Below are 25,587 nucleotides of genomic sequence, written 5' to 3' on the forward strand. Positions count from 1 at the left end.
GTTTAGCAATATGATTCCTGTTGCTTCTAACAAAATTAGAGACTACATTCTGACTTAAGAGCTCACCTGACTCTAAAAATCAAACATCGTCCTTCTCTTTTCACACTCACGCCCGTCTTTCATATGCCAGGTGAAAAAGGACGGCGCGGAATCATCGCCGAGTTAGTTTTACTTAAATAAAAGGAGAACTATAATGATTATGAAAAAAGTGTTTTGAGCAAATTTAGGTTTTATCAATACCTTTTTAGATATTAAAAAATATTAAAGAAAAGACAGCAAACTTCGAAGGTCCAAGCAAAAATGTGTCTAAAACAAGGTTTTTTGTAAAAAAGAAACAATCGAGCATTTTTTGAGTAATCGTGTTTTCGTCTTGAGCATTTAATCTTTATGAACTGAAGTTACTTGTGTCAAAAAATCAGTTTTGTAGACCTTACAGATTTTGAGATCTAGGTTAAAGTATGTAGTCAAGTTAGGGTCATATGGGCTCTTAATGACTACGCAAACCAATACATAATTTAGAGATTATAATATTTGACTGTGGCTCTCTTTAGATCATTCGATATTTTCATAGAGACTATTGAAAGTGGGAGGATATGCGTACATTTATTTTTGTTTGATCAATAGTCCTAATCCCTTCGAGCACGAGCCACTCAGGGCAGGTCTGGTGATTATCAAAACCTCCGAATCGATATGTTTCATATCTTCATCTACAGCGGATTCCGTTTGTATTTATAGCTGGCTATTGCGTACTCATCGTGGTTCTGACGAGATTATTGTGTGTATGTTAATAAGTATCTTCTGTTTGTTTTGTATGCTGATTTATGTTACGTGAAAATTTTGATTTTCGTGTTTATGATTGGAACAATAATTATGTTATGCTTTACTGTTTATCCAATGAAATTATTATAATAAAGGACTGGGATCTTGTAATTCTATTATCTCGATAAAGTAAGTATACTTGTTGATCTCTAATTCATAAAATAATCATGAGTTATGACGCTAGTTGTTAGATCCAAGTGTGATGAATTTATTAATGATCTAATATACATATTATAATTAGTACAAGGCAAGTTTGTTGCTAATAATAATTACTTGACAACTATAAAATATTAAAAAGGTAGGAGTAGCGATAAATAATAATCGATAATAGATTTTATATAAATTAGGAAGTTACTAACATCCACATTATATTATGTTTACATTAAAACGTTGATAATCATGAATGTACACAACAAGAATTTTAACTAAGATCAAAACATATGTATTATTTTATATTAAGACTCTACATAGAGATCCTAAAAATATTTATATCTTTTTTAAAGTAGATATATTATATTATTATGCATCTATTGAACGTACGTAGTTGGAAGATTTATTAGATTTAAGATTACTATTAAATTGATTTTTAAATGTAGGTACCCATTTATGTGAAAAACTAGCAAGTTTTTCTTTAGCTCGTCTATCACGTATAAGGCGTCTGTATGTTATATTATGACCATGATAATGTATGTTTGTCCTCTGACTGTCTGTGTTAACGTGAATTTTAGTCAATCGTCTCAGCCGCCGTTTAGTTCGGAAGGTCAGACAAGTTACAAAGATTTATGATGATACTCAGCTAGCAGGTATATTCGAGTTGAGATAATATCGACAAAGACACTGCTCGACAGAGTTTCAATACTTTGCCTTTAAAATTTTTACACGATTGGATGAATTTAATAGCAAGAAAGTGAATTGTCAAGTTACCGTGTAAATCTTTTACAACATTTTACAATTCACTCAACCGTCCCTTTTCAGAACTGCTAAAAAACCTCGCCTTTGGTTGTAAAATATTTTTCGGCCAAATATACATTACATTCCTTGATAGACTATTCATTTATGATTGACAAAAGTGTACTAATTTTTTATTTCGAATTATAAATCACAGGACTTAATATTTGTACATTTAGAGAATGTATATCAATCGTAGAAAATTCCATATTAAATTAAGAATTAAATGTCAATGTTTTATAAATATTTTATAGCAAAAAATCCTATAAAATATAAATAAATAAAAAAAATAATTTTAAATTAGGCTCTATACATCCAATAAATAATAAGTAGGTAGTTATTTTTTTACTAAACATTATTTATCTAACGAATTAAAAAGCGTCGACGAGTTTATTAACTTAGAGCTTTTAAATCTATACAGGTTGTGAGGATTAACGCCGTTATCCTTAAAACCATCAAATGAGCCGGTCAAAATGAACAACTTTTTCTATGAGAACAATGCTGGGAACTCATTGTTCTCATAGAAATTTGCCAGGATTCCGGATCCGGATTTCCGGATCCATTGCTCGGATCGGCAATTTGTAATGAATTTTAAAGCTAATTTTCTATATTTTTTTTAATTATGTGACTTATTTTATTACTGTTTTGAGTTTAGTTAATAAGTTATTATTATAAGGTACTGTTTATTTTTTAAACTAAATGAATTTTTATGCTTTCTAAAAATAATCAAGGCTTTGATGCCATAAAGATAGAGCTTATAATTAAAAAAGTCAAAGTAGGTAATTATCTATGTGATTTTCTACCAAGCATTATAATATCAACTTTACGATCAAGTTTACTGCAAATTGCAAAATATGATACTAGTGCAGTGATAACAGTTACTAAAACATGATAACTTGTTAAAATAGAAATCTAATTACTACTTTCATATTTACAAAAAAATACTAATACTTACTCACTTTTATGTTATGTATTGTTAAAGTTTTTATCTTGTTAACCCCCAAACGTAAAACGTAGAACGAGGGTTGATATAAATTTAAGGGTTAAAATCCACGTGCATCCACGTATATTTATTTTTTAATCTATATTAATACTAGCTGACCCGGTAAACGTTGTTTTGCAATATAAATAATTTTTAATAATGTGAACAACCCTTATTACTTAGGGGCATGAAAAATAGATGTTGGCCGGTTCTCAGATCTACTCAATATGCTCACAAAATTTCATGAGAATCGGTTGAGCCGTTTCGGAGGAGTACGGGAACGAACATTGTGACACGAGAATTTTATATACAGGGTGTAACAAAAATAAGTGATAATACTTTAGGGTGTGTACGTGTTCCTTGTATACCTAAAGTTCACTGTGAAAGTAGCAGCGCTGAAAGACCAAACATTTTTTTCACTTTTGTATGGGGAAACTCGTGACGCTCGGGCCCTTGCCCATACAAAAGTGAAAAAAAAATTTCGTCTTTCAGAGCTGCTACTTTCACAGTGAACTCTCTACAAGGAACACGTACACACCCTAAAGTATTATCACTTATTTTTATTACACACTGTATAAGATAAAAAATACATGCTATAAGGTAGGCACCTCTCTCCATACAAAAATCGCTAAATGTTAGAAAGATCTTTAAGTCCCGTGAAAGGACACGTATCCAGAAAAAGGCCTCCCACGAAACGCGAAATTCGGGGTAAAGAAGTTGCGGAAATGTTTAAATCGTATTTACTAGATGGCTAATCGACCTATTCCAGTAAATCGAAGTTCCCACGAGCGTCAGAGCAATGAAAATAGTTGGATGGTTCGTTGAATCGCCTTTCGAAACGGGTTGAGTCAGCGAAAGTTGCGTTTTGGAGCCGCTCCAGACTCCCGAAATAGCACGTTATTCCGAATAAATGATATTAATTCTTTGTAATGCTCGGCTAAAAACAAAACATTTCAAAGAAATAAATGTTACTCAAAAATGCTCGCTGTTCTCGTAGAATAGTGCACCCATTTTGGATCGGGATACAAAGGATTTAAAAATAGGGTCTTTAATATAAACCAAACTTTCGACATAGACTCAATATCCGCGCAATCAAAATGTACATAATATAGTATGTAGACTTTCTCCTCAACTCTTAAACATTTTTAACCCTGAAAAATATAAAAATTACCCATAGTAGTCCTTTTTGAAACTGATATTATAAAATGCGAAAGTCTTTTAAGAAAATTTTCTATAGAGATATTTTGAGACCAAGAAACGACATGGGGTGTTTATCACGTAGAAATCTACGGTCCCACATGACAAACAAATTTCTGTGCAAACGAAATTTCTGAAAAGTCTAATGTAAATCCAATATGTACTCTAAAAACAACTAAGTTCAGTACGAATTTATTTCGTATAGTTCCTTGACCCTATTAGATCATGATCACAAAAACTACCTAACAGGTGTCTATCATGACTATTCATGACACATCAGAGTCGTGATAGAACTTAATCATGAGTGTTGTGATCGCACCGACTAGATCTCGTGATCGTTGCTATTATCGGATCACCGCTAACTTCGGTATTTATTGCGGACACTTGCTATCAAAAGTGTTTAGTATCTTCGTATTCAATAAACACCTCAATAAAAAAATTAACAATGTAATAATTTGAATAATTTGCATTTATTTTGATATGTGAAACAACGACTGGACGGCGCATGGTAAAACTTGTATATTTTAAGCTTATATTGCGACGGACTTTTATTGATAAAGGACTAAAAAAATTAACATTAAGGATACAATAAAAATAATATTCATAAACCGTCTAATAAAAATATATAAAAATATTAAATTGAACTATGTGATATATTTGGCCCTGTTCTATCAAGCGCCTTTTCCAACCTACTAGAATAAGACAGTATATATTTTTTAATTAATTTACTAATAACATTATAGTTTTTTTCACGAATTTCGGTCGTAGATTAACATACTGAATTAATATTATATCGTATTTTCAAAAAAAAAAAATAAGTTAAGTAGATACTTAAAATATTTCCATTATAACTTTATACCGAACGAGCTTTTGCCCGCGGCTTCGCTCGCGTTAAGAAGTATTATTATATACAAACTTTCATCCCCTATTTTAACCCCTTGGAGGTGGAATTGATCAAAATCCTTTCTTAGCGGATGCCTATGTTATGACGTAGCTACGTCATAACATCTACCTGCATGCCAAATTTCAGCCCGATCCGTCCAGTGGTTTGGGCTGTGCGTTGATAGATCACCATGTCAGTCAGTCACCTTTGAGTTTTATATATATAGATAGATAGAAGAAGTAGTACATTTCAATAAAACTTTTTAAAACAATACTCTAACATAAATAAGTCACTACGTAAAATCAATTTTACCACTTCTATCTATGAGTGTACATTTCACATCTGTTCGGGTGAAAAGCTTTTCGTCGTTTTATCCTTTGCCGGCTATTTATGCAATAGCCCATTTAGTTTCGTATGGTGCGTATAAAACTTCCGTCCTTTTTGTTCAACAGACGACTTCTAGTGCAATCCATATAATATTATAAATTACTATCTAAAAATATGTATGATATAATATATGTCTGTTTGCTTGTTATACTCCTTCCTTTCCCTCCTCTTCACGCCCAATCCACTAAACTGAAATTTGGTATGAATACAGTGTGTTAGTGTAAACACCGTTATCCTTGAAACCATCAAATGGACCCGTCAAAATGAACAACTTTTTCTATGAGAACAATGCTGGGAACTCAAAAAAAATGCCGTCTTCATACCCATACGGATGCCCAGACCGGCAATTTGTATGGGAGTGAAGATGGATTTTTTATCGAGTTCCCAGCATACAATCTCATAGAAAAGTTGTTCATTTTGACGGGCTCATTTGATGGTTTCAAGGATAACGGTGTTTACACTAACATCTTGTATATTATGTACTCTGAGTCCGGGGAAAGGACAAAGGATAGCACTTTTTATCACAATCGGGTGTCATCTAGTCAGTGTCATCTTTACTTTTCTAAAAAGGTTTATTTAATTAACATCGTTGTTAATTTGTTAACGTCAAAACATTTACCAATAAACAACGCCGTTGAATATTCCCCTATTGATAACTCCTGTCAAAAAACGTCCACGTTAAGGTAGGTCTAAGTTATCCAATAAATTGTACATAATATCCGTTTACTAACAGATTAATCAAATTAAGTAAGAATTGTGTAGGTTTAGAATTCCCACGCCTACACGGGCGCCTAAAATTTCTCACGTCAAATAAATTAATTATATTTGTTAATAAAACCTCATTTGCACGAACAATAAACGCACAGTTACGCTGTTGACATTTAATGCTCTTTAATTTTCTTTTGTAATTGGGAAAGTTTCAATTTTATTTTAAAAGCTTTTATTTAACTTGCTCTGTATGTATGTAAGTATGTATGTTCGGGTGAAATCTTGGAATTCAATTTTGGAGTACATATCTTTAACCGATCGCGCTAAAATTTTACACGCACGTTTAGTTTGGATGACAATACATGATATTCTATGTGACATCACTCTAAATCCAATATGGCCGACCATCCAAGATGGCGAAATAGTTATTTTCGATACAGTTCTACAATATGGATATTAAATGAAAGAGCTTTTTGAGGGTAACTCGAAAACGAATGTAATGTCATACTAGATCCAATATGGCGGCCGATCCAAGATAGAGGTATAGCTATTTTTAATGCACTTCTGCAATATGGGTATCAAATGAAAGGGCTCATTGGGAGTAACTTGGAAACGAATGTAATTTCATTCTACATCCAATATGGCGGCTCATCTAAGATAGGGGAATATAGTTATTTTTAAAGCACTTCTGCAATATGGGTATCAAACAAAAAGGCTTATTATTTACTGAGTTAAATTGGCATTTACTAGTTTATTATTAACAAATCACGCGACAAGCTTTTATTATTATGCAAATTGTATAATATATTGAGGTTATAACTTAATAGTTAGAATTTTAAGGGGAAATTTATTTTCTTCTTTTTAAAGTATTGAAATAAAAGCTTTTTTTCAAAAAGTTTTTTGCTTATAATTTATTTCTTGTAAAAAAATATTGAAGTGAGAGCCCGGTGTATCTAAATAAAAAATATTATTATAATACCTACTATAGTACTTAAGTAAGATTTAGGTAGCAAGTAATTTTTAGAAGAGGAAATAACAGACGAAGCTACATGATATGAAGGTATCTAGTTAAATGTAGGTTATTTAGGCACATCAATTAATTATTATAAAATCAGCAATGATTCCATTAAATTATGGACACGTTGTGCCAAGTTCTGGTGTAGTTTCTTCATAAACACAAGGTCTATTATTATTAGATTATAACTGATAAGACACACAATACTAAAGCACTAAACAAACCGCTGAAACGCAGTATTATCAGTCAATTACCCGTTAACGCTTAAGGTGACGCCTTGATAATTTGGCTGCAGCGATATCGATTTTTCTCAACAATGACTAAAGCTAAGAAATTAAAGTTCATTGTCAGTGTTCACCATGTCAATACATCAGAAGTACACCATTTGTGGAACACTCAACACTGATCTAGAATAATTCTTACTCGTAAGTTGTAACTCGTAACCACATAAAGTAAACAATGAACATCACCAAGCAACAATAAAATTATAACTTATTAGCTCGTATTTTTACAATACATAGAGTCACTAAAGTCGTAAACGACGAAACACCAATAACCTCTACATTTTATTTTCGTCCGAATTACTCGTCGCCTGTTGCCGCCGTGGCGACGTCACCTCGCCACCTCACCAGTCAGTCGCGACAAATCAAATATTTATTTACATTAATGTTATAAATACAAATACAATATACAAATACAAATGGTTTATTGAGCATATAAATGTTTACAAAAAGTTTATAATTTCGGTTCCCCAAACTAGGCAAGGCCTGTCCTATAAGGGAAATGCCTAAATACCTATGTAACACGGACGCGGCAATTTTTTTAAGCATAGGAAAATAATGCCAGAAGTTGTGAATGTACCGAAAAAATTTTAACTGATATCAACGTTGATTCTATTAAACATTGGTCATAACTCATACGACGCTGATTCTATCATCATTTATCAGTTAACTTATTTTAAAATATTTGGCTTATGAAGGCACCACTTTGGCATTTGAATAAGAAACTTAAAAATAATGGTTTTATGATAAAGCTCGCACAAAAAGTAAGTAAACTTTTAGTTCTGTTTTTTTCACAGGGACTTATAAAGGACTCATTCGTTACGCTAAAGAATCAAAGATCGGAGGTACGATAGCCTATGGCCGTGTTGTTGAAGCACAAAATATTTTAAATACGGTATATGGCGTTTATATTTGAAACACGATTCTACAGAGAGTAATTAAATTATGTATTACCACAGAATATATTATATTAGTGGTATTACGTAGGTACTACTGTTACAAAACTACGAAGTAAAGTAGTAAAACTTTAGAGTTTAGGGTGTGTATGGGTATATATCAAGTTCGCTGTAAAAGTATCAGTGTTAGAAAAGATAACTTTTCTCTTTTCTATGGGAAAATTTATAACGCTCGGGCTCTTGTCCATACAAACCACAAAAATGATCTTTCTTTGCTGGCACTACTTTCACAGTTATCTCTATGGGGCACATACACTCCCTAAAATATTATCACTTAGTTTTGTTATACCTTGTATATGTGTTATGGCGTTCATGTTATAATCACGATTCTATAGCTATAATATACGATATAGATAAATGATTATAGTCATCAGTCATCACAATATATAAATAGTCGAGATTGGAGTGTTTGGCTACCACTGTATGTTTGAATGATCTTATGACTCAGAGTTAACCGTTTGACGTCATGAAGTTTTCGTGAAAATTGTCTTGAGCTACTGACTGGACTGGGTAGTAGTTATACAATATACAGGGTGTAACAAAAATAAGTGATAATACTCTAGGGTGTGTACGTGTTACTTGTAGAGAGTTAACTGTGAAAGTAGCAGCAATGAAAGACCAAAAAATTTTTTCACTTTTGTATGGGGAAACTCGTGACGCTCGGGCCCTTGCCCATACAAAAGTGAAATAAATTTTTCGTCTTTCAGCGCTGCTACTTTCACAGCGAACTCTCTACAAGGAACACGTACACACTCTAAAGTATTATCACTTATTTTTGTTACATCATGTACATATAATGTATGTATGTAGTAAGATAAGCGTTTCTCATGTAATTATGATGGTTGTCATTACATTTGTTCTTCATTGTAAATTGTAATAGTGATTTGCGTGCAAAGGGTTTCATGTTTGTTGATATGAATTGAAGTCGTGAGTGGAAGAATCGAACAAGTAACATTTTTTTTAATAAAATAAGGGGGCAAACGAGCAAACGGGTCACCTGATGGAAAGCAACTTCCGTCGCCCATGGACACTCGCAGCATCAGAAGAGCTGCAGGTGCGTTGCCAGCCTTTTAAGAGGGAATAGGGTAATAGGGGAAGGTAGGGATGGAAAGGGAACGGAATAAGGGAGGATAGGGAAGGGAATAGGATAGGGGATTGGGCCTCCGGTAAACTCACTCACTCGGCGAAACACAGCGCAAGCGCTGTTTCACGCCGGTTTTCTGAGGACGTGGTATTTCTCCGGTCGAGCCGGCCCATTCGTGCCGAAGCATGGCTCTCCCACGTCAAAACGTCCGTATGTTACATTCCGTAACATACGGACAATAACTCATTTTTTCCCTTATTATTTTCATAAAACTTGTAACTTATCTACTTTATAACCTAGCTAATATATCTGGCTACACAATACACATATAATTCACAGTTTTTCTATTTCAAATAATTTATCCGGCTTTAAAGCCTCCATTAAGAAAAAAATTGGGAAGTTTTTCACGTTACTTACATTATTCTTCCACTCACGTCTTGAATTATTATTAAAAAAGTTCTTGTATTTTTGTTGATTAGCTTTTAGAAAAGTACCATGGTATAAACATGTTATCTCACGTAAGCTTTAAAGTTTAAACGTACTAGTGAATAGAAAACCCCTGAGAAAAATCCTCAGAAACCTGCTGCCTTGATCTCAACAGAATCAAAATCCAACCAGAATCATAGGCCTATTTGAATTTTGAAATTTGTGTTACCTACAATGTGAACAACAAAACAATTTCCTCTTTTTTGACCTTGCTCCAGCGTAAATTTCGATGAAATTAGGTTTGCAACAGACATTAGATTAAAAGAGCTGTTGTTACTTTTGCTGTGATTGTAAAATGTAAAAAAACGACTACTACGTAGATTGTGCTACAGTTACAGTGAAAACATAAAATTTACCACTTTCCACCATTTTCTTGGTAATGAAGAGGGGGCTTAGAGCTTATTTAACAAAAGAGTTATTGTTAAAAGACATTAACGGACCTACCTATCAACAGATAGATTTTGCAATAGTTATTATTTATTAACATAAAAAAACTTTATATAACAAACTTATAAATGATTATAATGCGAAACTGTGTCTGTCTGTCTGACTGTTTGTTTCCTCTGCTACAACCGTCAATACTTTTTTCAAAGTAAAAGGTTTTTTCAGATACGAAAATGTTAAAAGTGAACCGTTCGTGCACGAATCACGATAAACGATATATCGTTAATCGTATCATTTATTATTATCTAATTTTACATAATTAACATTTTATTCAAATGCTTCTAAGCATCCATACTATGCGAAGTGTGTCGGTCTGTCTGTCTGTCTGTTTGTATGTCTGCATGTCTGTTTGTTACCTCTTCACGCCTAAACCACTGAACCGATTTTGCTGAAATTTGGTATGGGGATACATTGAGTGCCGGGAAAGGACATAGGATACTTTTTATCCCAGGAAAATGTACGGTCCTCGTGCGATAAACGAATTTTGGCGCAACGGAGTTGCGGTCATCATCTAGTTTATAATATTTTCGCGTTTGGTGTAGAGACTAGAGACACAAAACTAAAAACTACTATGGGTACATCAGTCTCGCTTCAGTTGCCGGCCTTGTATATTGTCAACACCTATAGTAAATAACGTTGGAAAACTGACAGCAAGTAGTTATATTTGTCGCGAGTTATAGTCGAAACAAAGTTGCCCGACAGAAGGCCACGTATCGGTGATAAAATGTTAAAATGTAAGTTAAATTATTGTAGCGGATAACAGAGAATACTGTTTAGTGTTTTTATTCGAAAACTAGCTGTCCCGGTGAACTTCGTGTCACAGGTCACTTTAAAACCTTCCCTGGACTTCTACGAATATTTCAAGACTAAAATCAGCCCAATCCGTTCAGCCGTTCTCGAGTTTTGCGCTTAGCAACACATTCAGCGACTCATTTTTATATCTTATATATATATAAAACTCAAAGTCGACTGACTAATTGACATAGTGATCTATCAACGCAAAGCCCAAACCACTGGACGGATCGGGCTGAAATTTGGCATGCAGGTAGATGTTATGACGTAGGCATCCGCTAAGAAAGGATTTTGATAAATTCCAACCCCAAGGGGTTCAAATAGGGGATGAAAGTTTGTATATAATAATACTTCTTAACGCGAGCGAAGCCGCGGGCAAAAGCTCGTTATAGATATAAAATACTAGACAGCGCCCGCAACTCCATTACGCCCGTTTATCGCCGGCATCTATCGGGAACCGTACATTTTTCCGGGATAAAAAGTATCCTGTCTTTTCCAGGGACTCAAAGTATCTCCATCCTCCTCCGACCTCCGACCAGCCGACAATTTAACCTCCTCCAAAGTATCCATACAAAATTTCATTAAAAATCGGTTCAGTGGTTTAAGCGTGAAGAGGTAACAGACATTATAGGATACACTTTCGCATTTAAAATATCTAATATTACAAATGAAGAAAGTTTGCGTACGTATTCAAATTTCGTATACATACGAGTATGTACATGGAACGACGTTATTTCTAATTTTCAGATACGCCATTTTCTATTTAAATCAAACGAAAAACGTGTATTTGTTTCAAGTTTTAGGTAAGTAATTTTAACTCGTACGATAATTTTAATTTAACACGTGAGTCATATACAACAAAATGAGTTCAAAGCGGTGAGATCGACATAGTAACGGTGCCGCCCACGGCGAAATTCCCGCCTAAATATAAACATTAAAATGTACGCGAGTATACCGTTTACCGAAATACGAGTGAATGAAAAATTAAATAAATCATATAAGTCTTTAGTCTTCACTCTTCATGAATAACTGTGTGTAGTTGCGAAACTGTAGTCAGAAACTTGGCTAGAGTTGAGTGATTTGTTACGCCTTAACTGGTAATTAAAACTATTTTTTAAACCGACTTCCAACTCGGAGGAGGATAAATTGTCGGCTGTTAAATTAATTATCCAAAATCCAAATTGTTATAAGCAATGTTTATAATTCAATTGCTTTATTCCCATTGCTGATAACTGATAGAGATGACAGAGATGTACATACTACAAATTATCTCAACAACAAAAGAAACGCCGAACGATCGACGATTGACAGATGTAGGCCGTACGATATCGTAAAGCATTATCGTGTGGTGTGAACAGTCTCTTAACCCGTTGACTTCTGCGTGTGGTCTTTAGTGTGACAGGAGTCACTGACATGCGTAATGGCTTCCGAGGTCGGGACAATTACGACACAAATACAATTAATTTGCGTACGCAGCGTAACGTCGAGTTTTGGCGCAATGAAGCAATTAGAAAATATAGAGTCTATGCGTACTGCATAGACACTATGTTATGAGTACTTTCGTAGTAACAACACATTTGGTAATGTGTGTCAGTATTTTTCCACGTAGAAAATGGCGTGCTTTGTTTTATATGATTGTCCTAACCTTACCTTTTGTTTATCGCTAGGGGTATATACAAATATTTTTGGTTATAACCTTCTTATTACTTTTTCAAAAGGCCTCTTGCAAGCTTAACATAGTCATTACTCATTAGCCACCATAGAAAGGGTTACTTTATTTTTATCTAGACAACGGCGACAGACAGATAAAGGAAATCTGTCATTTAGGGCCTGTTTCACCACTTTCTGATAAAGTGCCGAATAGGCTATCCGCCACTTAACTTGACAGATGAAGTATGGAGAATCTCTCAAAAAAGCTGTGAATAGCGTATTCGACACTTTATCAGAAAGTGGGAATAGCCTATTCGGCACAATCAAGTGGTGAAACCGGCCCTTAGTCTCAAAATTCAGTATTTTTAACCTTTTGCATTTTGTACTGTGCTCATGCTAAAGCCTGTTTTGTTTGTGGGATTTTTCACTCCCAATTCTTCACTTTTCGGCAGCAGGATTGAAATTGCCTACACACAAAAAACTCAATGGCATAATTCGTGTGGAACGTAATTTGGTACCATTAGCTTTAGGCTGGCGCACACAATATATTCTGTCGAGCTAATATTATGTGGTAACCGCCGATACCGGCATGCATGGGGACCTTAAGGAAGTCTAGTTAATTTAACTAAGTAAATGAATAAATAAATCGTTTATTTATCTCACCACAGGTAAAATACAAGATATTTTTACACACTCTACAAAGTTAGCACAGTTTATGTGGGGTGGGAGATCGATTGGTGGCTGGACCGTATTGCTCTCGTTTTTTCCAGCTAGTCACACAAAGTAGTGAACTTATTATTAATGTGTTGCTTATAGGGATGTGAGGGTTGTGCGTGTGTGCGTGAGCCTGTGTTCTTATTTCAACATAAGTATGTTTTGTGGTTTTTTTGGGTTTGGGTCGGTGAACCGATTTTGCTAAAATTTAATATGGGCGAGATACCAAACTTTCAAAGGTCATAGGAAACTTTTCATTCCGCAAAAATTTCCCGTTTCAGCGCAACGAAGTTACGGCCAGGGGCCGTACCACGAAACTCTCAAACAATCGAACGGAAATGCCGCGTCCTACTCTAACAAACGTGAAATTACGTTATTAGAGCAGGACGCGGCATTCTCGTTCAATAATTATTTAAGTCTCAAAAAAGTTTCGTGGTACGGCCCCAGAATCTATAGGAAGTTCAATGTGTGTGCAAGTCTTATTGCCGAATGTCGGCAAGTCGTGGGTCGTTGCTCCGCTGCCTACACGGCCGATCGTGTTACTTCTTGATTAAATTTCCCCAGACACTAGACGTCCGCCAGGACTATCATTATGTGATTCTTCGTCTGCTATTCCACGAGATTCCTGCTTAGTCTTAATATTAATTTAAAATAATAATAATGCTCAAATAAAAGAAACAGAGCTCAAAACTCAGGAAAGTATGGGCTATGACACGGCGTATATGATACGAAAATTCTTCATTCAAGAAAAACGTCAATGACACAATTGACTTAGCTTGAATCTCAGAATTTTCTGCTGACCAAACTAGACTAGACATACCCTAATATGTCTTTGCATCTGTAAGTTCAAACAGACTCAAGACATTCTCCTTCCAATTTCGAACCCTATTATGAGTAATCTCCACGTTAGCCTGAACAATACAAGAAATTACGAAGATGTAGTCTTACGAGAACTCATCAAAATCTTTCAAAGCCATTTTAACTCTAACAGGATCCTTGTGTAGAGGACGTAAGGATCACTAGCTTGAAAATTACTCTGAAGTAACGGTAAATTTAAGTAACGTGAGTAATATTTCCAAAAAATATCCACAGCCGAACATATAACCTTCTCCTTTTTGGAAGTCGGTTAAAAAATAAGCGATGAGTGATGACACATTCATGTTATTGCATTTGTTACATTTCAGGCGTTAACATTTCTGTTGTAAATTTTTTCTTATTTTCGTTTGTATTTTAGTTTTCCAATTATTTGAGAAAACAATTTACTAACTTAAAATATACACGTTTGGCGTATCATTTTAGACCTTGAGTAAAGTAGTATGTAGAGCAGTGGTTCTTAACCTTAAAAGTCATGAGGGATCCGTCTTACCAAATGTATGTGTTGCCGGGGACCACCTTGTTGGTTTACCTAACTTAAGGGTGGTTTGATAAAGAAAATAAGCACAACTATAAATAATCATAAAATTAGCACTCATTTATTCATTTGGCAAAAATCTAAAAGTTACAGATTTTAATTTAATGTGATTTTTGTGATCGCACATCTACTCTCTTCTGAATTCTCACTTATTATTAGGATGGCTTCGCGGACCACTTGGAATGCCTTTAGGGAACACCAGTGGTCCGCGGACCGCCGGTTAAAAACCACTGATGTAGAGTAATAAAGCAATCAGTTGCGCAGGTCAATGGAGGAGATCTAAATTATCTTGCAGTTGTTGTAACAATACAGGACCTATATAAATATTATAGTAATTAATAAAAAAATCATGTAGATAAGAGACTAAATACACGTTTTTACTAACTCACCAAAACCGCTAGGGTCACTTAGCATAGCTTAGTACAAGCTGTGCTAAGAGACCCTAGCGGTCTTGGTCATTATTTCTAAGACAAAAACCACCAACGCAACCTAAGTATGTGCATCATGCCATCATCTAAATTCTTAAGCCCAAAATCTAAAAAGACCCCAAATTTAGCCTATGAGCAGTTGAAATGTAGCCACTAGCGAACATTTTACGAGCATCAATGTTAATTTGGCCTTCCTAAATTACCTAAAACCCAAACAATGTAGTGTAATGTGACATAGAAAACTACTTCACACAAACACGACCAGTGATAAAATACCTCGTTTATTTGAAAACGAGTAGGAGACTTGACATTCATAAGTGAACCTTGTAAACAATAAAGCGTTGTTGGTGCGCAGGCGCCGGCTTGGCGTTTACATATTAGTTCTGGCTTTATTTTAAACGAGCTTTTGCCCGCGGCTTCGCTCGCGTTAAGAAGTATTATTACATACAAACTTTCATCCCCTATTTTAACCCCTGGGGGTGGAATTGATCAAAATCCTTTCTTAGCGGATTCCTACGTCATAACAGCTACCTGCATGCCAAATTTCAGCCCGATCGATCTAGTTGTTTAGGATGTGCTTTGATAGATCACCATGTCAGTCAGTCACCTTCGAGTTTTATATATATAGATATAGTGTTGCTTGCCTACATGATGTACGTACCTATTATATACATTAGCTCACGCCTTAAAGGGATACCTAACTAACCTAAGTAGCTCTTCCAGTAAGTAGGAAGAAGTCAAGCCAAGTCCAGTAGGGACAGGAACTAGCTTTCAATCATATTAAGATTATAGAACAAAATATCAGAATCCTATCGAATCTCGAACAATCTAAATAGCTTGTTAGTTAGGCTTATCTAGCAAGTTCCTTAACTTTACATAATTCTATATTTTTCAAGTCAAATAATTTACTTACATGTCCAATAAGTACACATACTAAAAGTTGTTGCTTTTAAACTATCCAAAGGATTCAAAGCAGTTTTCTGGAGTTAACAGCATACAAGAGGAATCTTTAAAAGTCACGTATACCACGTAGAAATTAACGAAACGTCTTGTTTTAAGGAAACTCTATAGGATCAGGTGCCAAGTTAATTTCTGCGTGTTGTAATTATAATATTTCCTAGTTCCTTTTTCGATATATTTTCCTGAAGCTGTAGTGACAAACAATGACGTTCCAATAACATTGTTATTTTAATCTGTTTCAACCTTCACATGTTTTTAAAATGTTCAATTCGCGTGTGACACACTTAGCTATTTAAACAGGTGTCTTAAAGTTATTATAGATTTTCCTTAAAAAAGAAATATTGTGGACGAGTGCTCAATGTTCATGCTTGTGTAAAAATGAGTTTCAACTGTAATAAGCGAAAATACAGGCATTACATACGTATTATTTTACTTTCCTTTTGCAGACGCGTCATCTATTATTTATACTTATAAAATTACATGTCCTGACTGACTGACTGACTGATTCATCATCGCTGAGCAAAAACTGTAAAAGTTACAGCCACGAAATTTGGTGAGTAGGGTTGTTTTATTAAGTAGACACACACTAAGGAAGGAATTTTGAAAATTTTACCCCGAAGGGGGTGAAATAAGGGTTGAAAGTTTTAATGAAAGTCCATCATTTCTTGAGTTAGAAATATGAAACTTTATTTTTGTGCTACTGATTAAAAATGAATGGATACGTATTTAAGCGTTTTTGGAAATTCTACTCCCAAGGGGGTGAAATTGGGGTTAAAAGTTTGAATGAAACTCCGTTATTTCTTGAGTTAGGAACATGAAATTTTATGTCTGGGTTACTTATTAAAAATGATTGGATACGTGTTTAAGCGTTTCTGAAAATTCTACCCCCAAGGGGGTGAAATAGGGGTTGAAAGTTTAAATGAAAGTCCGTCATTTCTTAAGTTAGAAACATGAAACTTTATTTTTGTGCTACTGATTAAAAATGAATGAATACGTATTTAAGTGTTTCTGGTATTTCTACCCCCAAGGGGGTGAAATTGGGGTTGAAAGTTTCAATGAAAGTTCGTTATTTCTTGAGTTAGAAACATGAAAGTTTATTGACGTTTGCTTTGCTTAAATAGGGTCCGTTTTTACCCTTTGTATAAGGAACCACAAAAACAAAAAGGAGAAAACTATCCATCTTTGTTATCATACTATGTTAACGCGGATGAAGTCGCGGGCAACAGCTAGTCTATTATATAAAAATAAGTCGGGTTTTCCTTCCTGACGCTATAACTCCAGGTCCAGTCGGTCCAGTAACTTCCAGCCAGGTCTCGGGCTCCGTGAGGTCTATAGAAAAAAAATTCAGAAAAAACTTCAAGAGAAAAGCAGGAAAACAGGGAAAATTATTTTATGGCAAAACAACGTTTGCCGGGACAGCTAGTGTGTAATAAAATTTACTTTGTGTTTATAATACTTACAAAAACATCAATCAATTAATGAGAAAACTGTAAGTGATCGTTAAAGAAAATTAAAAAATACTAACTATAAACTTTAACTTTAAACGTGGTCAAGGGTAAATAACTCGGAAAGTTTCCATGGATATCTATATTCATATATTAGTTTTATTAGATATTTAAATACATTAAAATTATCTAATCTGACTAAAATTATGAAATCATAATACTGAACATTTCATATAGCCGGCGCTTTCATGGCATGTTTTCGTTGGCATGTCAGTTCTGAGTTCGCTAATGCATTTGTATGAACCTTGGCCTAATATTTTTGCTTCACATACGTATGTAATACCGGTACACTACACACGTATATCGTTATCATTATTTATAGCATGAATTTATGAATTATAATACACTGAAAGCATAATTCTTAAAGCGCTGATCAGATTTGTTAGAGTTCTTACTGCCGCGCACTCAGAGTGGAACATTAATTACTTAAAAAATTTGACATAAGCCCCATACATTATCTGTCAAACTCTTCATTAAATTGAAGGTTAATCATAATTATATGTCTCTGAGTACGGCGGATAGAGACCTAAGTTATATTGTGTCTTTATTTTGAGTGGGAATCGACGTAGTTGTAATCGCGGAAAATATTTAATATTTAATTCCAATCCAGTAATCGAATCCAGCGCTGAATTCGATTACTGGATTGGAATAATGTTAGCCCGCTATTACTCGTATTATCACTACAGAACTCATACAACAATTAGTTAGTATTACCTGGTTAGTGGTCACTGCATCAAGTTGAGTAAAATGTGATTCAGCATACGACTTTTATTGTACCTTTCCGGTATTTGATTACTGTTCGTAGTGAGTTAAATTATCTAATCGTACGTAATTATTATTTACCTGATCGCGGTGACTTATTTCTGTTTAATTCATTATGAATCAAAGAGGAAGATCAGCCAAAAATATCTAGTTTTTATTTAAGTACTAGATGATGCCCGCAACTCCGTTGCGCCTAAATTCGTTTGCGCAGGAACCGTACATTTTTCCGGGATAAAAAGTGTCCTATGTCCTTTCACGGGACTCAAGGTATCTCCATGCCAAATTTCAGCAAAATCGGCTCAGCGGTTTGGGCGTGAAGAGGTAACAGACAGACAGACACACTTTCGCATTTATAATATTAGTAGGGAAGTAGAGAAGTTGGGATAGTTATTAAAATTTAAATGATATCATAATGTGCTACTATGACTAACAAATATCTGTAAATTGACTAAAGCCACAGAGCGACCTGGCCTTTAACACAGACATCCAAAATCTTCATTAAATGTGCATACTCATTAGTCACTCACACAAAATATGCTGAAATTCTGAATTTTTGTTTTGAAGTCTTTCCTTTCTTTCCTACTCTTTAAAGTTATTATCAACCCATCAATTATGCAATTTAAATGCTTTACAGGCTGTTAAAAGCTACCAAATAATAATTATAATCTATTTATCTCAAGATTAATATGTAGAACATTATTGTAGAATATTACAAGATTTATAGAACATTAAAATAATCTATTTTCACATCGCGTCACGATTTCGAGCTATAAATTTTGAAGGTGTGGACTGTGGAGTCCACCCATTGCACAATAAATAGTTTGACCTATTTTTTTGTTTTTCTCTAAAAGCCCCTCTATACGTTGAGCCATGATAAATAACCATGATTGTCGAGGAACGTAAAGCACGCAAATTCGACGTCGATTATGGGTAATCACAGGCGCTTTTCGCCACGTTCGTTATCGCTTGTAATAGGGAATATTCCACAAAGGTCGGAGCAGAGGGCGTTCGTAGCACATACAGTAAAGAATCCGACCAAAATCCGACATTTTGCACACATTAAATCAGAATATTGACAGAAACGTCGAAGAAAACTTTTTGTTTACTTACTGTTTACGCTCGTGCTGTCTCTAGCGTGGAAATAGAATCGAGGAAAAGTTTTGATAAAACTAGACAGAATAATCAATATTATAACAATTGAATTGTTTGCCATTTCCACGTTATTGGGTGACAGTTGATACCTTTGAGGTGAAATAATGGCTAACAATAGAAATACTTTTGCACATTCCAAAATTATCAGCAAACTCTTATCTTTAGACATAGATACACTTGTTAAAAGAAATGCATAATTGAATAATAAATAGACGTTTTTTTTATGAAATAAGGGGGCAAGCGAGCAAACGGGTCACCTGATGGAAAGCAACTTCCGTCGCCCATGGACACTCGCAGCATCAGAAGAGCTGCAGGTGCGTTGCCGGCCTTCTAAGGGGTAATAGGGGAGGGTAGGGAAGGGAATAGGGGAGGGTACGGAAGGGAATAGGGGAGGGTACGGAAGGAAATAGGGGAGGGTAGGGAAAGGAAAAGGGTAGGGGATTGGGCCTCCGGTAAACTCACTTACTCGGCGAAACACAGCGGAAGCGCTGTTTCACGCCGGTTTTCTGTGAGGACGTGGTATTTCTCAGGTCGAGCCGGCCCATTCGTGCCGAAGCATGGCTCTCCCACGTCAACATTTTATATGTTACCACGTCAACATTAACACAAGACGTATTATTGTTATCATTTTATCAATCACAATGATGATTTATTTTTTCCACTTCATCGTCCCTTATTTTGCATCTTTCAGTCCAACTGTTTAGACAAAAAATAAAACAGTCAGTTATCGAATGAAGCATTCGTTCGATTGAATATTCACCTAATAAGCGAACTTTCAAAGTTACAGTATAAAGATATTCTAATACAGCAATTCTCAAAGTCTGCTCCCGCAAAGCCTTTTAGTCTTTTCAGGAGCTCCGCAAGAACACTAGTAATGGTGGAATCTACAGTCACATTATAAAATAATACCCGTCAATGATTTTCGTTTTTTATTTTCTTTTCAAATGTTTACTTACCAACGATTAAGTATATTCAATGGGCTCCGTCACCAAAAAGTTTGAGAACCGCTGTCCTTTAATGTTACATCCTTTTATTAGTTTTTTATACGTTACTAGATGTCCCGCGCGGCTTCGCCCGCGTAAATTAGGAATTTTACAGAAACCGTACATTTTCCCATAAAAAATATTTCCCCCGTTTTTCCCACATTTTCCTGAGTTTCTTCGATCGTATTAGTCTTAGCATGATATAATATAACCTATAGTCTTACTCGATAAATGACCTATCTAACACTGAGATAAGTTTTTAAATCGGACCTGTAGTTCCTGAGATTGACGCGTTCAAGCAAACATACTCTTCAGGTTTATAATATTAGGTAGGTATAGATTTTTTTTAATTATCGCTTGACAAACTCAAGTCTCGATCTAAAAGACTATGAAATGGTATAATATGGTAGTGATGATGATGATGAATGTAATTTGCATAGTAGCATATGCTTTCTGTTCTTAAAACAACGCCGAAACTCCCAAACTTGCATCTATAAAGAATCAGGAGTTCTCTCAGCACGTTCCGAACCACGGTATACCAGGTATATCTCGGTGCAAAATCTTACTTGTTGGTAGCATATGCTTAGAATACTTCTCACGAAACCGAAGTCACCGCATGTTTCCCTATAAGTTTTGAGGAGTTCCCTCGATTACTTATGGATCCTTCATCAGATCACCACTTTTGTGAATATAATACCAAATTGGGATGATACCCTATATACCAAAAGAAAAATTTTGAAAGTCGGGTAACAAACGGCGGAGTAATCGTTGAATATAAGAAAACCAACATAACACCTCCCCCATTTTGAAAGTCGGTTAAAATTGTAGCCTATGTGTTATTCTGATGTATAAGCTATATTATTGTAAAGTTTCATTAAAATCCGTTCAGTAGTTTTTGCGTGAAAGAGTAACAAACATCCATACATCCACACATCCATACATCCAAACAAACTTTCGCCTTTATAATATTAGTAGGAAGTAGGATGTTTATTAGATTTTAAGTTTCCCCGAGAGTTTGTTGACTAATCAAAACAAGGAAAAAGTATTCTTCGAAATCAATCATTCTCGAATCACTGTAGGTACATTGATTCCATGTAATCTATTTTCAATTTTGGTAATTGACTGATATTAGATCAGTCGAACTCTCAATTATTGTGTATTGTGTTACATGATGAATTGATGATGCTTGAAACTGTGAACTTTCTGTGGGTTATAATATGATAGCAACATACATTGCTTCTTGGATTTGAGAAAGAGCCTCTGCTCTTTCTTTTCTTGTTCTAGTCTCAACAACATTTTTTCGGCTGTTCTAATTGAAAATATCTAAACGCGTTACGCATGATACTAATAATATTATTGCTTCTTCGTTTCAGGTTTTATCCAATATCATTTATCAATACGAATTTTACTGTTCTACATTTTTAAATAGGAAACTTCTTTAGCAACGTTTTATGCATATTTTTGGGATGGGTAAAAATGTTTAATTTGCGTCGGAACAAGTAGCCTGCCTGAAAAATTGGTAAGACGGACGGTCTGAAAATCGTCGTTCGCGTATACGGTACGGTGCGCAAGAATATAATAATAATGCTACCGCGTGGCTGAAATTTAAGCCTGCTGCTTAAGGCAAGCATATTATACATTTATGCCGAGCTGTTACGTTTTCATGTCTACAAATATTATCCCTTATGAACTTGTAAATGGACGTTCAAATCTCGCTTACTCCATAATACGCAATGGACAATGTATGCACTCTGTGAACGTTCATCATGTGGTAGAGGTTATTAGGTACGTGTTCTGTGGTAGAGGACAGAGTTCACAGTGGAAGCGGACAATGTACGGGCCATAATATTCTAATTCCCCGCACGTGGGCGACCACTAAACTTAAACAAATAACTCGATCATTGGGATGTCCTGTCTTTATCAACATGGTTACTGTCGCCATTTTCTAATTTATTTATTTGTTGTGCTGATTTGGACAATTATTACGATTGGCATTTAAGAAGGTCGGCCATAGACGGACCGTATCTTGCAGTCATGACCGACTGTAAGATGCGGTTGCCGCACAGCGATCTGCAGTTTCCATACTAAAACTTTTTTTTTTTTTTTATTATAAAATTGGGGCCGTCTATAGACTGTTCGTCCATATCCTTTTTTTGTTATTTTATTATTTAGATTTTTCGCACCAAGGATAATTGAAATAATATTATGAATTTTAATTAATTGTGGTCCATCACGCCATGGACACTTTTTTTTTTTTAATATATATGTGTATATATATATATATATATATTTAATAGAATAGAGTATAATATGTTATACATATAATAAATAAATATATACATTTATTGTTTTATAAATTGCATAATAATAATATTAATGTTTTGAACGGTGAGGTCCCAGTCGGTGTGGCGCCCAGTAGATCCGACATTTTCCGATTTCCTTAGATTTTATGCTGCTCCACCCTTTGCCTTTAGATGTTGTGACATTGGCTTGGTGGCAATCCATACTAAATTAACCCTCGAGCTTCTTGATCGGTGGAAGCAGTCGCTTTGCGGTCGAAAAGCCGTGTATTTCGCAGTCGACTGCACGATGCGGTCTAAGGAATTTAGGGATGCAGTTGTGTAAATTTAGCCAAAATTATTGGTGGCAGACAATAATCTCTACCCGTGCGTTATTGCTTGTATTGATTACAAACGTTCAGGAATATTTGATGATTGCTTGTGCTTGCTATACCCTTGCAATCATGGTGGCAACCATGTTTGTCCATCATGGCAACATGAAGAGGGGCCTTTAGCTACTAATCCCTTAGCCAGCCAATATGTCATATTATGTCCTTATTCCTGTTTGTATTTTGTCCTTAGACTTATTAGCAACACATCTAAAAATTCTGAAAAAAAAACTATAGGTAGGTAAGTACCTACAAAAAAGATTTACATTAACCAAGTTACCCTTAGGGTGGGTAATGTAATGGGTTGCACCAGAGGCGTTCTTATAGTTATTAGGTTAAGGTTATCGTCAAATATGGCGTTCATTATTGATTTTAACCGGAGATTTGACAGTTCATTTGACAGTGTTGACCAACACTGTCAAATGAACTGTCAAGTGCAACCCACCCTTAGCCATTTTGTAACCCACGTGCAACTAATAACAATGTCCTACTTTCCAGTCTCCACCCTCAAACATAAATAATAATTTTAATACCTAGTTGGAAAATAGGGTAGAATCGCTTCCTATTGAAAAGGAAAAAATACTATTTATACATAGAAAAACAATTCCAAATACGGTATTTGGAACTAAGGTGACCAATCCACTTCGGCCACGATGGACAAAATATACAGACGATTAGAAACATGTAGAGAATCAGTATAATATTCCACGCCTTAAATCGATGTAAACATTGTTGGCAAGAACTCATTGTTATGCTTATGACTTAACTAAAGAGGGGATTTTGCATTTATATAAGATCCCAACCAATTTCCATAGTTTCCTTAACACAAACTAACAAAATTATAACAATATGATGAATATCTAAAGCGAAATGCTGTCATACTTCCGACAACTTCCTATTGTTAAAAGCTAATCGTTTATCACACCTTGATAAAATCATTTCACTGGAATGCGATAAGAAACACTTTAACAATTTGATAAAATTTAGGCGTTTGTCAATAATTACCGTGTACGGGGTGTGCTTTGTTTGCAAGCAATACCTGTAGTGTTAGCACGGCGACCAGCGGAAATGCGAAAGTATGGACAAACTGTGGAAATAAACCTAAGGTGCCGTTCCGATCTTTTTTCGTTCCGAAAAATTCAATTAAAATGCCACTTTATGACACACTATAGTATATGTCATAATGTAGGATATTATTTGAATTTTTAGAACTATAGTCTGTCATAAAGTGGCTTTTTAATTGAATTATTCGGAATTAAAAAAGATCGGAACGGCACCTTAAGTTTATCTCCACAGTTTGTGACTATAGTCTGTCATAAAGTGGCATTTTAATTGAATTTTTCGGAATGAAAAACGATCGGAACGGCACCTTAGGTTTATTTCCACAGTTTGTCCATACTTTCGCATTTCCGCTGGTCGCCGTGCTAACACTACTGGTTTTACTTTCGAATAGTCAGATAAGATAGTATAAAGTATTTAATTTACTTTTCATAAATGATTAAGGTTTATAAAATAGAAGTTAAAACTTTACATATTATACAGTGTGTAACAAAAATAAGTGATAATACTTTAGGGTGTTTACGTGTTCCTTGTAAAGAGTTCACTGTGAAAGTAGCAGCGCTGAAAAACGAAAAAAATTTTTCACTTTTGTATGGGCAAGGGCCCGAGCGTCACGAGTTTTCCCATACAAAAGTGAAAAAAAAATTTGGTCTTTCAGCGCTGCTAATTTCACAGTTAACTCTCTACATGGAACACGTACACACCCTAAAATATTATAACTTATTTTTGTGACACCCTGTATAATTACATGATACCCGCGACAAAATTTGTTTATCGCGTGGCAGCTGTATTTTGTTTCGAGATAAAACTATCTTATGTCCTTTCTCGGGACTCAAATGTATTTTCATATAAAAACATAGAAATTTAACAGTATACCGCTGAATGGATTTTTACTTTTTAGCAAAGGCATATGCGAAGGTAACATTACCGTGAATAGCTGTAACGGAGAAATAGACATATGAATACATTTTATGACTAAAACTCTCACGGGATCTTGGACTATGCGGGTGTGACCACGGTCTACGGGGTGCAACATTCCAGTCTACAGGCTTTTCATCATGTTGGGTCTAAAATAGTTTAATACTTATTTAAATGTGCATTTGAGCATAGGATTTTGTGAAATGCGAAAGTTCTTATATCTTAATACTAATACTCGTAACTAAATGACGCCCGCAACTCCGTTGCGCCAAAATTCGTTTATCGCGCGGGAACCGTACATTTTTCCAGGATAAAAAGTATCCTATTTCCTTTCCCTGGACTCAAAGTATCTCCATACAAAATTTCGGAAAAATCGGTTAAGCGGTTTGGGCTTG

The 25,587-nt window shown here is 35.0% G+C and overlaps 1 protein-coding gene and 1 long non-coding RNA gene across 4 annotated transcripts in view; one reads left to right on the plus strand and one right to left on the minus strand.

Moving 5' to 3' along the window:
• Positions 1-25,587, plus strand: part of LOC121732130 (NAD(+) hydrolase sarm1) — a 97,065-nt gene that overhangs the window by 5,666 nt on the left and 65,812 nt on the right. The window lies entirely within an intron of this gene.
• On the minus strand, positions 16-14,896 carry LOC121732131. The gene is made up of 3 exons (XR_006036329.1): positions 14,757-14,896; positions 13,660-13,663; positions 16-26 (listed from the first exon to the last, which is right to left on the minus strand). It is a non-coding gene; the product is annotated as an uncharacterized LOC121732131 (long non-coding RNA).

This window comes from Aricia agestis, chromosome 11 (assembly GCF_905147365.1).
Source record: "Aricia agestis chromosome 11, ilAriAges1.1, whole genome shotgun sequence".
NCBI classification, from domain to species: domain Eukaryota; kingdom Metazoa; phylum Arthropoda; class Insecta; order Lepidoptera; family Lycaenidae; genus Aricia; species Aricia agestis.